Raw genomic sequence first — 12623 nt, 5'->3', positions numbered from 1 at the left:
ACAGGCACAACACATGATTTCATATGCACCTGAGCAGATGACAGGGAGTTTAATCTTGAAGTTGACTATCACTCCAAACACCCGTGAAATGAATCCACCTAAAATCTTTACTTATCAGATTACTGTCCCACTTTAAAATTTTAATAGTTTATTAATTAATGCAGAAACAATTGCCACAAGCTCTTATCTTTAGAGGAAGGACTAAGTTATTTATCTTGAAATTCTTCTCCATTAAAAATAACTTGTTTTGTCTAGGACTTCTTTTTTGGTCCTAGGGTATATTTGGCATCTAACAAAATGAATCTTTTCTTAAGACTATTCATTATTGTATAGTTCCTGATGTCAGCAAACAAGATTCTCTATGAATAAAGACTGAACCAATTCCACCATTAAGTTCCTTCAAAAGCAACTCTTTGCCATAATCATCTAGTTATTTAGTGACCATCTATCAAGTGCTCTACCCTCATTACTTCATTTAATACTCTCAGTAACCAGGAGTAAGATAGATAGTATTACAGCTACTTTTATGAAGGGGACCAAGGAAAGAATAACCTAACATGCTCCAGCCATCCGAGTTACTGCTTTCACCTCAGCCAGGCTTGGTCATTCTCAACATCCCTGCTAACACACATTGAGTGAAATTCAAGGCTCAGGGATCGTTGAAGGGAGATGTTATGTGTGAATAAAGGAGAGAGCACCTGGATGGGAGGGAAGAGCTCTACCTTCTGATTATCCAATCCTCCACCCCCTCCACCCCCGCCTTCATCTGTGTCAGAACCATGCTGAGTTGTAAATTCCTCGAGCAAAGTGAAACTAGAGCCATCTATGCCATAGCATTACTGCCAAGGCTGGTAACTGGTACAAATGGAACCTCAACACAGTTTATTTAGTGCCTCTATACCCAGCAGACCATATTACCTATGCCTCAGCAGGAGGGGAAAAAAAAATTTCATCCTGAAGGAACCAGTTTCTATTTCTCATGACAAATCTAGCATGGGAATTTCTTTTGTCCCCAAAGACCACCCCGTCCTCAGTGCGCACCCACATGACTGGTCAGCCTAACGCTGTCTATGTCCATCTCCCTTTCACGAAGGACTTCGCATCTCTTTCTCAAAAAGTAGATACCACTCGGGTGTTCCTGCCACCACCAATAACTTAAAAACACTCTGGTGTTCTGCCTTTTGGAACACTGTCCTCAGCAGGCCAGCAAGGCTCCTGGAAATGCAAACTGGAGTTTCATCAAAAAGATGAAAAGATTCCTGAAGGACTTTGTGGTGTTTGGGAGAGCCCCTCTGGGCAGATCCCAGACTGTGACAAGTTCTTTCCAAATTGTGGCAATTGTGGCAATTCTTCTACGAAGAACTGGCTTTTCACACTTACCATCGATGATAGTTGCCCTTGTTCATTTTCCCCAAAATCCTGAAGAGAGTTTGGGATTCCAATACCAAGACAAATGCATCGTTTCTAGAACGATGAACTAACTGCCTACGAACTGGTGCCTATGAACTGCCAAACAGGCACAGGCAGGAAGTAAGGGAACTCTACTAATGAATACACTGTAGTTGGAAGCAGTTTGGCACATCCGGCCCAGGGAATGCAACCCACCCTTACCACCCCTCACAGATGCCAGAGGTAAAAAAAAAAAACAGATAATTGGATGGGAAGTGGAGGCTTCACATTCTAGTCTAAGTTGCATGGCCTTCTGCTAGCTGTTTTATGCTTTTCCCTTGAAATTCTTCTCTTTAATCACAGATTCTCATTACAGGGAAGGAAACATTGAGAGAGAAGGAAGAAAGAGAAATTATGTATAAGAAAATTACCAGATCAGGTTAACACTTAAAAATCCTTTAACTAGATACTCACATGCAAAATAATAAATGAATCTAAATACAGATTTTACACCTTTCACAAAAAAATTAACTCAAAGCAGATCATAGACCTAATGTAAAATACAAAACTATAAAACTCCAAGAAGACAACATGAGATAAAATCTAGGTGACCTTGGGTTTGGTGATGAGTTTACAACACCAAAAGACAAATAATCCATGAAAAAAAATAAATTGTACTTCATTGAAATTAAAAATCCTTTAACTGAGGACAAATTTTTTGTTGTACAAATAAAGTTGAAATGCAAATTCCTAGCTTGAAAAGATAATGTTGAAGCTTAAAATCATTCTAAATAAGGTGTCTAGATGATTCAGTCGGTTAAGCATCTGACTCTTGGTCTCAGCTGAGGTCTTAATCTCAGGGTCATGAGGTCATGCCCCACAATAGGCCCCATGCTGGGCATGGAGACTACTTAAAAAAAATAAGTAAATAAAATAAAATCATACTAAATTTAAAGACTAATGGGGGCTCCTGGCTGGTTCAGTTGGTAGAGCACACGACTCTTGATCTCAGCATCATGAGTTTGAGCCCCATGCTGGATGTACAGATTACTTAAAAAAAATTTTTAGAAAAAAATTTTTAAACAAAATAAAGGACTAATGGCAGATCCTTGCCTGGGTAATATTGTTTCATGGTCATGGTGCAGGTAAAGAGAAAAGAGAGAAGACCCTAATATAATTACTCATTTCTAGGAGAACAGGAAGAAAAAATATTTGTGAAAACATACAAGAAACAAAACCTTATCCTAGGGATAACATGCCATTTCCACTTTACCATCTTGAACTTTGCCTTCTCTGACAGACACAAGGAAACCTAATGGTTCAGGTATTGAAATTAGATTAAATACTTCCTTGTTATAAACAACCAAGGCCATCTCCATAAGTCCCAGCTCCAACCCAGCATTCAATTCACGTCTTATATATTTTTGCTATTTTTAAAATGCAATTAATAAAAAGAAAAGACATGTTTTAATATTAATGTATATGAACTCAGTATTTGACTCAAAAAATTAGAAAAAAAATAATAAAGAGAAAAAATAAGACAAAAACAAAAAAAATTATAAAGAGAATCATGGAAGTAACAAATCCAAGAATGACTTTTCTGAAAAATAACACTTAATAACATAACGAAACATTTAAAAAATGTAATGAAGAAACACATAATGCAAAACATGAGAAATGGAATCAAGAACAACAGAAATCAAAATCCCCCCCCCCCAAAAAAAAGAGTATATAATCTTTGCTCACATCTATCAAAAACCATTAAAGAGATCTAGTTCCTATCCAGAGGGAAAAAAATCCTTCTCCAAATTCCCCTCCTCTCGTTCACAGTTTTCCAAACCACTCCAAAGCTCCCACTTCACAAATGCCTCAAAGTCTTCCCCAAATGTTTACCTCATGAATCTTTTTTCATATTTCTCCCCCTTCCCTCTTTATAATGTAGGGTTATCATGTAGAAGGTAGATTACCTCCCTGTTATGTGAATTCTCTACCACAAAATATATCCTGAGAACTTATCCAGCAAGCCAAACACCTAACCATTCTCCCCCTGATTTTCAGGTCCCATTTATTCCCCCTCTTCTCCTGATACTTTATCAGAAGTCTGGGTTCCAGGTCCCAGAGCTTTCACACATGAACCTATCTATAGAACTCTCCCCAACCCCATCCATCAAAAATATTTCCTGGGGTCCAAGCAACATTGAAAGAGTAGCCTTCAGGATCCAAGAGTGTTCATTCCCAGAACTCAAGGATGGCTCATTATCAGAATTTAATATAATATGCCACATCAACAAAACACTCAAAAGAAATTATGGGACCTCAGTGGCTGCTACTAGACATTTGTAAATACAAACAGGAAGTTGTTAGGATAACAATGTTAGTTGATGTCTCTGTGAAAGAGACAGAGATTAAGGTTAGGGGAAAATGAAGAAAATCCACTTTTCTAGATCTAGTAACAGGGAAATCAGATCCACAGTTTGAATTACCTTCATTTGTGTCATTCTCTGGAAGGCTTGGAATTTGGCCTTGCAGGATGTCTTTCTGCCTCTAGAGGCTAGAGAACTGATTTGACTTGTTAAAATTATTGGCCATATTTTGTTTGTTTTTAAATATTTTATTTATCCATTTGATACAGAGAGATACTGAGAGAGAGAACATGAGCAGGGGGATAGGCAGAGGGAGAGGGAGAAGCAGCCTCTCCACTGAGCAGGGAGCCCTATGCAGGGCTAGATCTCAGTATCCTGGGATCATGACCTGAGCCAAAGGCAGAAGCTCAACCATCTGAGCCACCCAGGTGCCCTGCCATTTTTTGCTTTATCAGCTATTAATATAAGTAACTGAATGCTGATTGCATTCCCTTGTGATCTATTAATTTAAAAAATAAAATGCTTTTTCTACATTCCCAAATATATATTCACTGTGGCTAATTAGAAATTTGCACAATACAGCAAAATCTAAATTACCTACATTCTCACCATCTAAAGACAACCACTAATTAACATTTTAGTATATTTTATCCAAGCATGAATTTGTGAATATAAACATTCTTGGTGTTTAATAAGGATGTAAGTTTGTCACTGGTGTTATAACAATCATTTCTGTGTCCCAAACCACTCCATGGGCATCAGAGGCTACTAGATTAAAGAGTTTTAGCAGATTCTCAGGGCAAGAGACTAAATATTTGTCTGCCCAAAGTACCAAGGGCTTTAGATGCCCTGCCATGGTAGTTGAGAGACTTTCTATGTGTGTTTTGGAAAAAAAGCCCTGCTAGATGGTTCAAAATAATCAGGGCCTAAGGAATGTACACACACATGCATGCACACACTATGCCAGTTGAGAACCTCTGCCCTAGGAAATTCATGAATAATTGATTTGTTGGAAATGGTTGGAGAGAGGGCACATACATACCTTTCACCAAATTCTCTGAATCTGTGACTCCTTCAAAACGTCAGAAGTCCTGGTTTGTAAAATTATTTCCAGTTCTAATATTCTGGCACTAGTTGAGGCTGGGACATTTATTCTGACTGCTTAGAAGACAAAAAGTCTTAGAAGAGCTGGAAGACAGAAGTGAAACTGGGTTCTTATATCAGAAGGAGCTTTTGAAAATGTACACATATCCCTTTACTGTGTATCATTTGTCTTGCTTTGACAGTGCTTCCTCTAATATCGAACCATCTAGAGACTTAATAACTATGTCAATGTAAAAATAACACTACTTTTCAAGGATATGCCCAGAAATGTCTGCTCCCAGTTATACTTGTGATGAGAAGAAGAGTTACTAATCTTGAGGTCAAATTAAGAAATGGGAGGAAACAAGCTATCATATTTTCAAGACCTACTATGCATTTGGCATGCCTCAAGACCCTCATCTGATAAATTTCAAACTCAGGTCTCAACTCCCCCTCTAAATAATTTTAGAGTCTAACCTCCAGGCAAACAGCTTCTCCTTAACAATCATGGATGTTTTGTTTTCTTACCTATACTCTGGTTTTCTCTCAAACTTCTATCTTGATTAAGACATCAGTTAAACATGTATCAGTCTTATTTTTAAAAAAATAGTATACATTTTATGTTGAAGCACTGATTCTGAAACAAAAGTATTATGTGAAACTAAATTTTGGATTATGAAACAGATTAAGAATTTATTATTCAAATGCTGCCATCTGGTGGCCAAAGATTGTAACCAAAAAAACAGACCTCTCCTTGAAAAGATACAGAAAACCCCAGGAGCCCTAATTACCTGGTTTGCTAGCAAAGACGGGATGAGCACTGGGTGTTATTCTGTATGTTGGTAAATTGAACACCAATAAAAAATTAATTTATTAAAAAAAAATCTGGAATGTTAGGGCAGCCCAGGTGGTTCAGTGGTTTAGTGCCACCTTTGGCCCAGGGCGTGATTCTGGAGACCCGGGATTGAGTTCCACGTCGGGCCCCCTCATGGAGCCTGCCTGTGTCTCTGCCTCTCTCTCTCTCTGTTTCTCATGAACAAATAAATAAAATCTTTAAAAAAAAAAATCTGGAGTGTTATGTAGGAAAATATTATCTGGAATATTATAGGAGAAAATATTAACATATATTTATGTTCCACTAATTCTAATCCATGAGATACTTTGTCCATAAACAGTGGCAATTAGATGATTAATGTTTCTAAAAGCCAAAGATGCAGCCTCACCAGACATACTTGACAGTTAAATTCAGCTGCGACAGAAAGAGTTCTGTTTTCTTTATGCTTTCAAAATATGACATGAGGTTTCATTTCACTCAACAAAATTTTATTGGGATCCTATTATGTTCTAGGTAGACATGAGTACTTGATAGAGAACCAAAAGCAGCATCTTTTCTAGAGAACTTCATAGTCTGGTGAAAAAAATGGGTCCCCAGCCTATAATGTTGGGTGGGGCATCTGTGCAGTTACCTGGGCCTCAGCCTTAGACGGAAGTATGGGCTAAAGCTCCTGCCTGCAGTGTGCTGCTTCTCAGGCAGAAAATTCAGAAGTGTACCTATTGGGACTTCTCTAAAACCTTGGGTTTCTTCCCTAATGCCTAACCAGCCAGAGGTGGTTTCCTATCCTCACCCTATTATGAACATTTTCTCTTTTCTGGGTTCTTGAAAGCAAAACTAAGTTTCTGTTCTCTAGTCACTGGGCAATTCTCTCAGGATTTAGTAACCTAGAGAATATTTGTGATAATGGAATTGCTGTCCATAGTAGATAAGAATCCAGCTACTCAACTGGCTTTTCAGGATCCCTCAAAGTCCTCTTTCTGCCTTGGCCCTGGCCTCCTTTCTCCAGAATGCAGCCAAAGAAAGAGAAGCAAAGGCTGATAATCTACTGGTAAACCACGACATGGAGGTGCCCTAGGACCCTGGCAATTCCAACTAGCATTTTAAGAGTACATCCTATAGTTTCTGGGGAAATTTCTGCAAAAGGCCCTTAACCAGTAACTAATCAGTTTGAAAATATGATACAGGGTAGTCCGGGTGGCTCAGCAGTTTAGCACTGCCTTTAGCCCAGGGCGTGAACCTGGAGACCTGGGATCAAGTACCACATCAGTCTCTCTGCATGAAGCCTGCTTCTCCCTCTGCCTGTGTTTCTGCCTCTCACTCTCTGTGTCTCTCATGAATAAATAAGATCTTTAAAAATATATATATGATACAGTTTTTCTTACAATCAAGGCAAACAACACAGGTCAGTAGTGAGTGCAATGGATTGCGTCAACTTTTCAAATTATAGCTTCCTTAAGTCCAGGATTGTTTGCCTCCTTTTCAGTCTTAGATCCCATGGCAACAGTGTAGAGCCAAAAAAGCTCCCAGCATATGGGAATGATGTGTGCAGTCCACATGAGTGGTAAGTATCTATTATTTTGCAAACTGCTCCGCCCTTTTCCATGAAATTCTAGTGTGGCCCTCCACCTCTCACCTCAACACAGTCCTGTTACTTGAGATGGCCAGAATAAGCCATCCACCTAAGAGACACAGTGATTAGTCTAGAGATCAGTATGTGGCCTAAGCAAAGAAGTCAGGGTACCTTCTGTGCTTTGGCAGAAATGTGGAGGGGTAAGGGGTGGAGAGGATTGAGCTCTCACTCTGAGGTACAAAGCTTTTTTGCTGCTGCCTAGAAAGATTCAACAAAGGGGAAGCAGAACTAAGAGATGAAAAGGGAGCCTAATGGTATCATTTAAACCCCTTTGCCCGCCCCGACCCCCGTGGGTCCAGAATCAGCATAAAATGAAGGAATGAAGACTTCTTTTAAAATTTACTTTACAGGGAAGCCTGGGTGGCTCAGCGCTTTAGCACTGCCTTCAGCCCAGGGCGTGACCCTGGAGACCGGGGATTGAGTCCCACGTTGGGCTCCCTGCATGGAGCCTGCTTCTCCCTCTGCCTGTGTTTCTGCCTCTCACTCTCTGTGTCTCTCATGAATAAATAAGATCTTTAAAAATATATATATGATACAGTTTTTCTTACAATCAAGGCAAACAACACAGGTCAGTAGTGAGTGCAATGGATTGCGTCAACTTTTCAAATTATAGCTTCCTTAAGTCCAGGATTGTTTGCCCTCCTTTTCAGTCTTAGATCCCATGGCAACAGTGTAGAAGCCAAAAAAGCTCCCAGCATATGGGAATGATGTGTGCAGTCCACATGAGTGGTAAGTATCTATTATTTTGCAAACTGCTCCGCCCATTTTCCCATGAAATTCTAGTGTGGCCCTCCACCTCTCACCTCAACACAGTCCTGTTACTTGAGATGGCCAGAATAAGCCATCCACCTAAGTGACACAGTGATTAGTCTAGAGATCAGTATGTGGCCTAAGCAAAGAAGTCAGGGTACCTTCTGTGCTTTGGCAGAAATGTGGAGGGGTAAGGGGTGGAGAGGATTGAGCTCTCACTCTGAGGTACAAAGCTGTGTTTTTTGCTGCTGCTAGAAAGATTCAACAAAGGAAGCAGAACTAAGAGTTGAGTAGTGAGTGGCCCAGAATCCTAGAGGTCTAAACTCCCAAACTCCTTTCCCATGGCTCCACAGCCTGGCCATTCCTTTCCCTAAGGTATGGATAGAGAGCAGCTGCTGACAAGGGAACACTCAGGCACTTGAGTGTGCCTCTGATTTGATGAGTCATTCAACAATGGTCTAAATAATGCTAATAATACATCGGAACACTAATCATTAGTAGACTCTAAAACCCAAAACCCATTCCTTGATGGTAAAGTTTGTTTGCTTAGATAGATAGATAGATAGATAGATAGATAGATAGATAGATTAGATAGATTAGATAGATAGATAGAAAGAAAGAAAGAAAGAAAGAAAGAAAGAAAGAAAGAAAGAAAGAATCACTCCAGTTCAGAGAGGTCTAATGGAATTTGAAAGCTCTTTTTCCAGCTCCAACTTAAGATCTGTTATAAACTATTTAAGTTCTACTCTTCATGCTCTCATATAAAGCATTCACTTCCTCAGTTTCAGGTTCCAGTTCATCACTGTCATCATATCTATGTTTTCTTTAAGCAGTAAAAGAACTCAATTACAAATCTGGCTTCTGGGTTAGAGTTGGAGTAACCACTCATATTTGACCATTTTATTTTAATAAAACTGCTGCCTTGCCTGGCTATGATGGGCTAAGGCAGAAGGTAGTCCCTAATGGAGGAAATACAACTTGGGAGTCACAAATGTGAGTTATATGCATTTGTTCTATTTCTTCACATCAGTGTACCTTGAGAAGACTCCACTCAATTATAACACAAAAATAAATCTGGGATAAATAGGCAAAGAATCATCATTTTTTTTTTCTAGTAATAATGTAACAATAGCCCGCTTGGGAGAGGGAGTGGCATGGGTCTGTATATGTCAATATTTCATACCCTTTTTCTGGCCCGTTGAAGTCATTATTCACATTTGCTCTTCTAAAAATTCTATTATTCAAGATCACAGAATAGCCTGGCTGAACAAAAAATGTAGAGATGATCACCTTACTCTTCCAAATTTCCCTTCATTATATCTCACATATTACACTGTAATATAGTTTCTCTTTAGTTGCAGTTTTTCAGATATTCTCATTTTTAGTTTAGTATCAATATGCTAAACTATATAGCGTCGTTGTTTAGGTGGAAAATGAAATTGAATGTTTTTGCAATACCTATTTTAAAAGGTTCACTGGGCACCATACCTGAAGTTTAGCTAAATGTTCTGCAATTCTCAAGTACATTGGCTGAGGCCTCTAAGAAATATCTGCCTTAGTCAGAGATTACTTATGGAGTCCAGCACAGTTTGTACTATTAACGTATTGTATCCAAGAGATACTGCCACTCCCACTATCCTGGGAAACATTCACAATATAGCTGATCTATTTATGCAGATGACTGGTTTAAGTAGAGTAGCTTCACTGCCTTTTAGTTCATGGTCTGTCAGCCAGGGTTCCTGAATCCCTCAGATCTGCTGAGGATTTCTCTATCTCCCAAGATTCCTGTCTCATTGTGGTGGCTTAACTGAACTCAGAAGCCAGAAGCCCCCAGGATGTGCATTTGCCAAAAGAGTTGAGGGAGGAACACTGAGATCAAAGGAGAGCATCTCAGGGACATCCTAGAGATGAGGTCTCTCTCCTAGTCCTCCATAGTGATCCCAGACACCTCCCAAAATCCCAGACACATGGTGACAACCTTTTTCTCCACAGCAGAGGTTCTTAAGTTGGGGTCCACAGACCCCTGGGGAGTCTATGGAAGCACTTCAAGGATACATTAATAATAGAATAATACATTATTCTAGGGAGTAAACTTCATGGCTTTCATCATATTATTTTTAATCTAGTCTATGGAAGAATCTTCAGAGTTCTGTGGAAATCTCCAAGTTATAGTTACTGGGATTACTGGGATAGAGAGGCAATTAGGGCAATTCTGACAGAGATCAGCCCTGAATTTCTGATATCCAATCATATCTAGTCTATGTGATTGACAACCGGATGCCAGGCTCCAGGAAACCACCCTGAACCTGCCAGGATTTTTAGTGACCATCTCAACTATAGTCTGGTCCATGAAAGGACCATTTGTACCTGGTTATTTCAGACACAGACCCAGAAGAGGAAAAAAAAAAAAAAATACATATGCTCTGGAACTAGGTGAATTCATTGCAGATCCCAGGCCACACCTCTGGGACTGCCCTCTGAGCAGGAGGAGGGGATGTGAGCCATTGAAGAGGGACAGTCATCAGCTCTAGGCCTTGCCCCTAAAAGCACAGGATCCGAGGGTCTCCCTCCAATCCCTGTAGAAACAAAGAGCCACTCCCTATAAGCAGGCATTCTCCCTTATCTAATGCCCAACGTCTCCCTGTATTATGAAATAAAACTGACCCTGCAAAGGGAAGGAAGGCCTGCAACTAGCCCAGAAAACCAACCAGAAGATGGTGTGCATCTTCATAGGACACAGTGTAATCCGAGAGTTTCAGAAATGCAAGATGCTTTGAAAAGCCCAGAGTTCATTTAATATTGCGGTTCTCAAATTTTAGTATGTGTAACAGTCATCCTGAATATTCTTTTTTATAGGAGAGAGACAAGAGAGAGAGAGCGTGCCTGCAGGCGCTTGAGCCAGGAGAGGAGCAGGAGAGGGAAGGAGAGAATCCCAAGCAGGCTCCATGCTCAGCCCAGAGCCCAACTCAGGGTTCAGTCTCACAATCCTGAGATCATAATCCAAGCCAAAATCAAGAGTCGGGCACTTAACTAACTGAGCCACCCAAGCCTCCCCTGAATGTTTGCTTTATAATACAGATTCATAGGCCCCAGTAGTCTAGGGTAGAGACCAGGTGTTTACATGTTGTAAAAGGAACTAGCAATTTTGGTATCAGGCATCCATGGATTATACCTTTAGAAAGTATTCTAAGGTTTCTAGGGCCTTTAAGGCACCAGATGTGGAAAAGGGACTTTAAAGGAACTGATTGTCCTCAGATAAATCACTGAAATGCCATGGAGAACATTTGGTCAGCCCAAGCCAAAAGCTCCTAGGGGGTCTATGGCTCCTCCTGGTTAGTAATACATTTACATTCTTCAACTAACAGGGAAACTGAGACTGATGCACCAGAACCAAGACCAACTTTGAAGCCCTGCAACCTTTACAGATTATTCTTATCTCTTTTTAATTTTTTTATTCTTATCCTTTAAAGGATCGTAACAATGGTACCTACCCCATAGAATTACACACAGTGAGAAATAAATGAGATTTGAACAAAGCATTTAGCAAAATGCCCAGACACACAGGAGTTGAGCATGTTACCTGCTGTAATCATTAATTACTGCTAATTATGACTATATCTATGCTCACCAAGAAACCACTGAAGCATCTTGTTTGTAAAAGATTGAGGTCAAATGTGGTCTCTATGGATTGAGGTTTTCTCCAGAGAGAAATTATTATTTTTTGGTCAAAGATTCCATTTATTTATTTGAGAGAGACAGCATGAGCAGGAATGGGGCAGAGGGAGAGGGGAAAAATAGACTCCCTGCTGTACAGGGAGTCCAACAAGGGGACCCTGAAATTAAGACCTGAGCTGAAGGCAGCTGCTTAACCAGCAGCCACCCAGATAGCCCAAAAAAAGTTATTAAGAGTATTCTTTTTTTTTTTTTTAACTCAAGAGCAAAAAGAATCATATTCTCAAATAGGTCACCAACATAATCAAAAACATTTTAGATTTCTCTTTACCTTCAGTTCTGACATTATCTAAAAATCGACTTGCTCCAACAATGTCATCCAAATTTGTTCTGTGTGCAAAATGAAGCTATGAGGTTCTGTGCAACTTTTCAGTCAACAGTGACCTCTGCATGCATCAGAATAAAATCTGTAACCATCACCTGAACTCACAAGTTTTCAATTACCTAAGAGAGCTGCTCAAACAAATAAGCTTTGTTTTTAGACAAAAAATCCCAGCAGCAGCAAGAAGACTTGACAGCTGAATCATAATGAACTTTTGGCTGTGTATTTCTTTACCAGCCAGGAACCCTGATATTAGAAGAAAACCCCATCTCTCCACCCCCTCACATAGCCTGTTTGCTCAAAGTGAGTAAGAACTAGTGAGACACATTTCCTAAGACGGAAGCAGGGGTTGTTTTGGATAGAAAAGAATGAAAGGGACAGAAGCAACTAAGTTTCTCCATGAAGAAAGGAAAGAGAAAGAATATTACAGAACAGATTAACATCAGGGAACAAGGTCAATTAGTGCCTTCAGAATAAATACAAGACATCTCCAGTTGCTCTGATGAAGGGTACCACATG

Source organism: Vulpes lagopus, chromosome 7 (assembly GCF_018345385.1).
Source record: "Vulpes lagopus strain Blue_001 chromosome 7, ASM1834538v1, whole genome shotgun sequence".
Classification (NCBI taxonomy): domain Eukaryota; kingdom Metazoa; phylum Chordata; class Mammalia; order Carnivora; family Canidae; genus Vulpes; species Vulpes lagopus.
Note: the sequence above shows the minus strand (reverse complement) of the source record.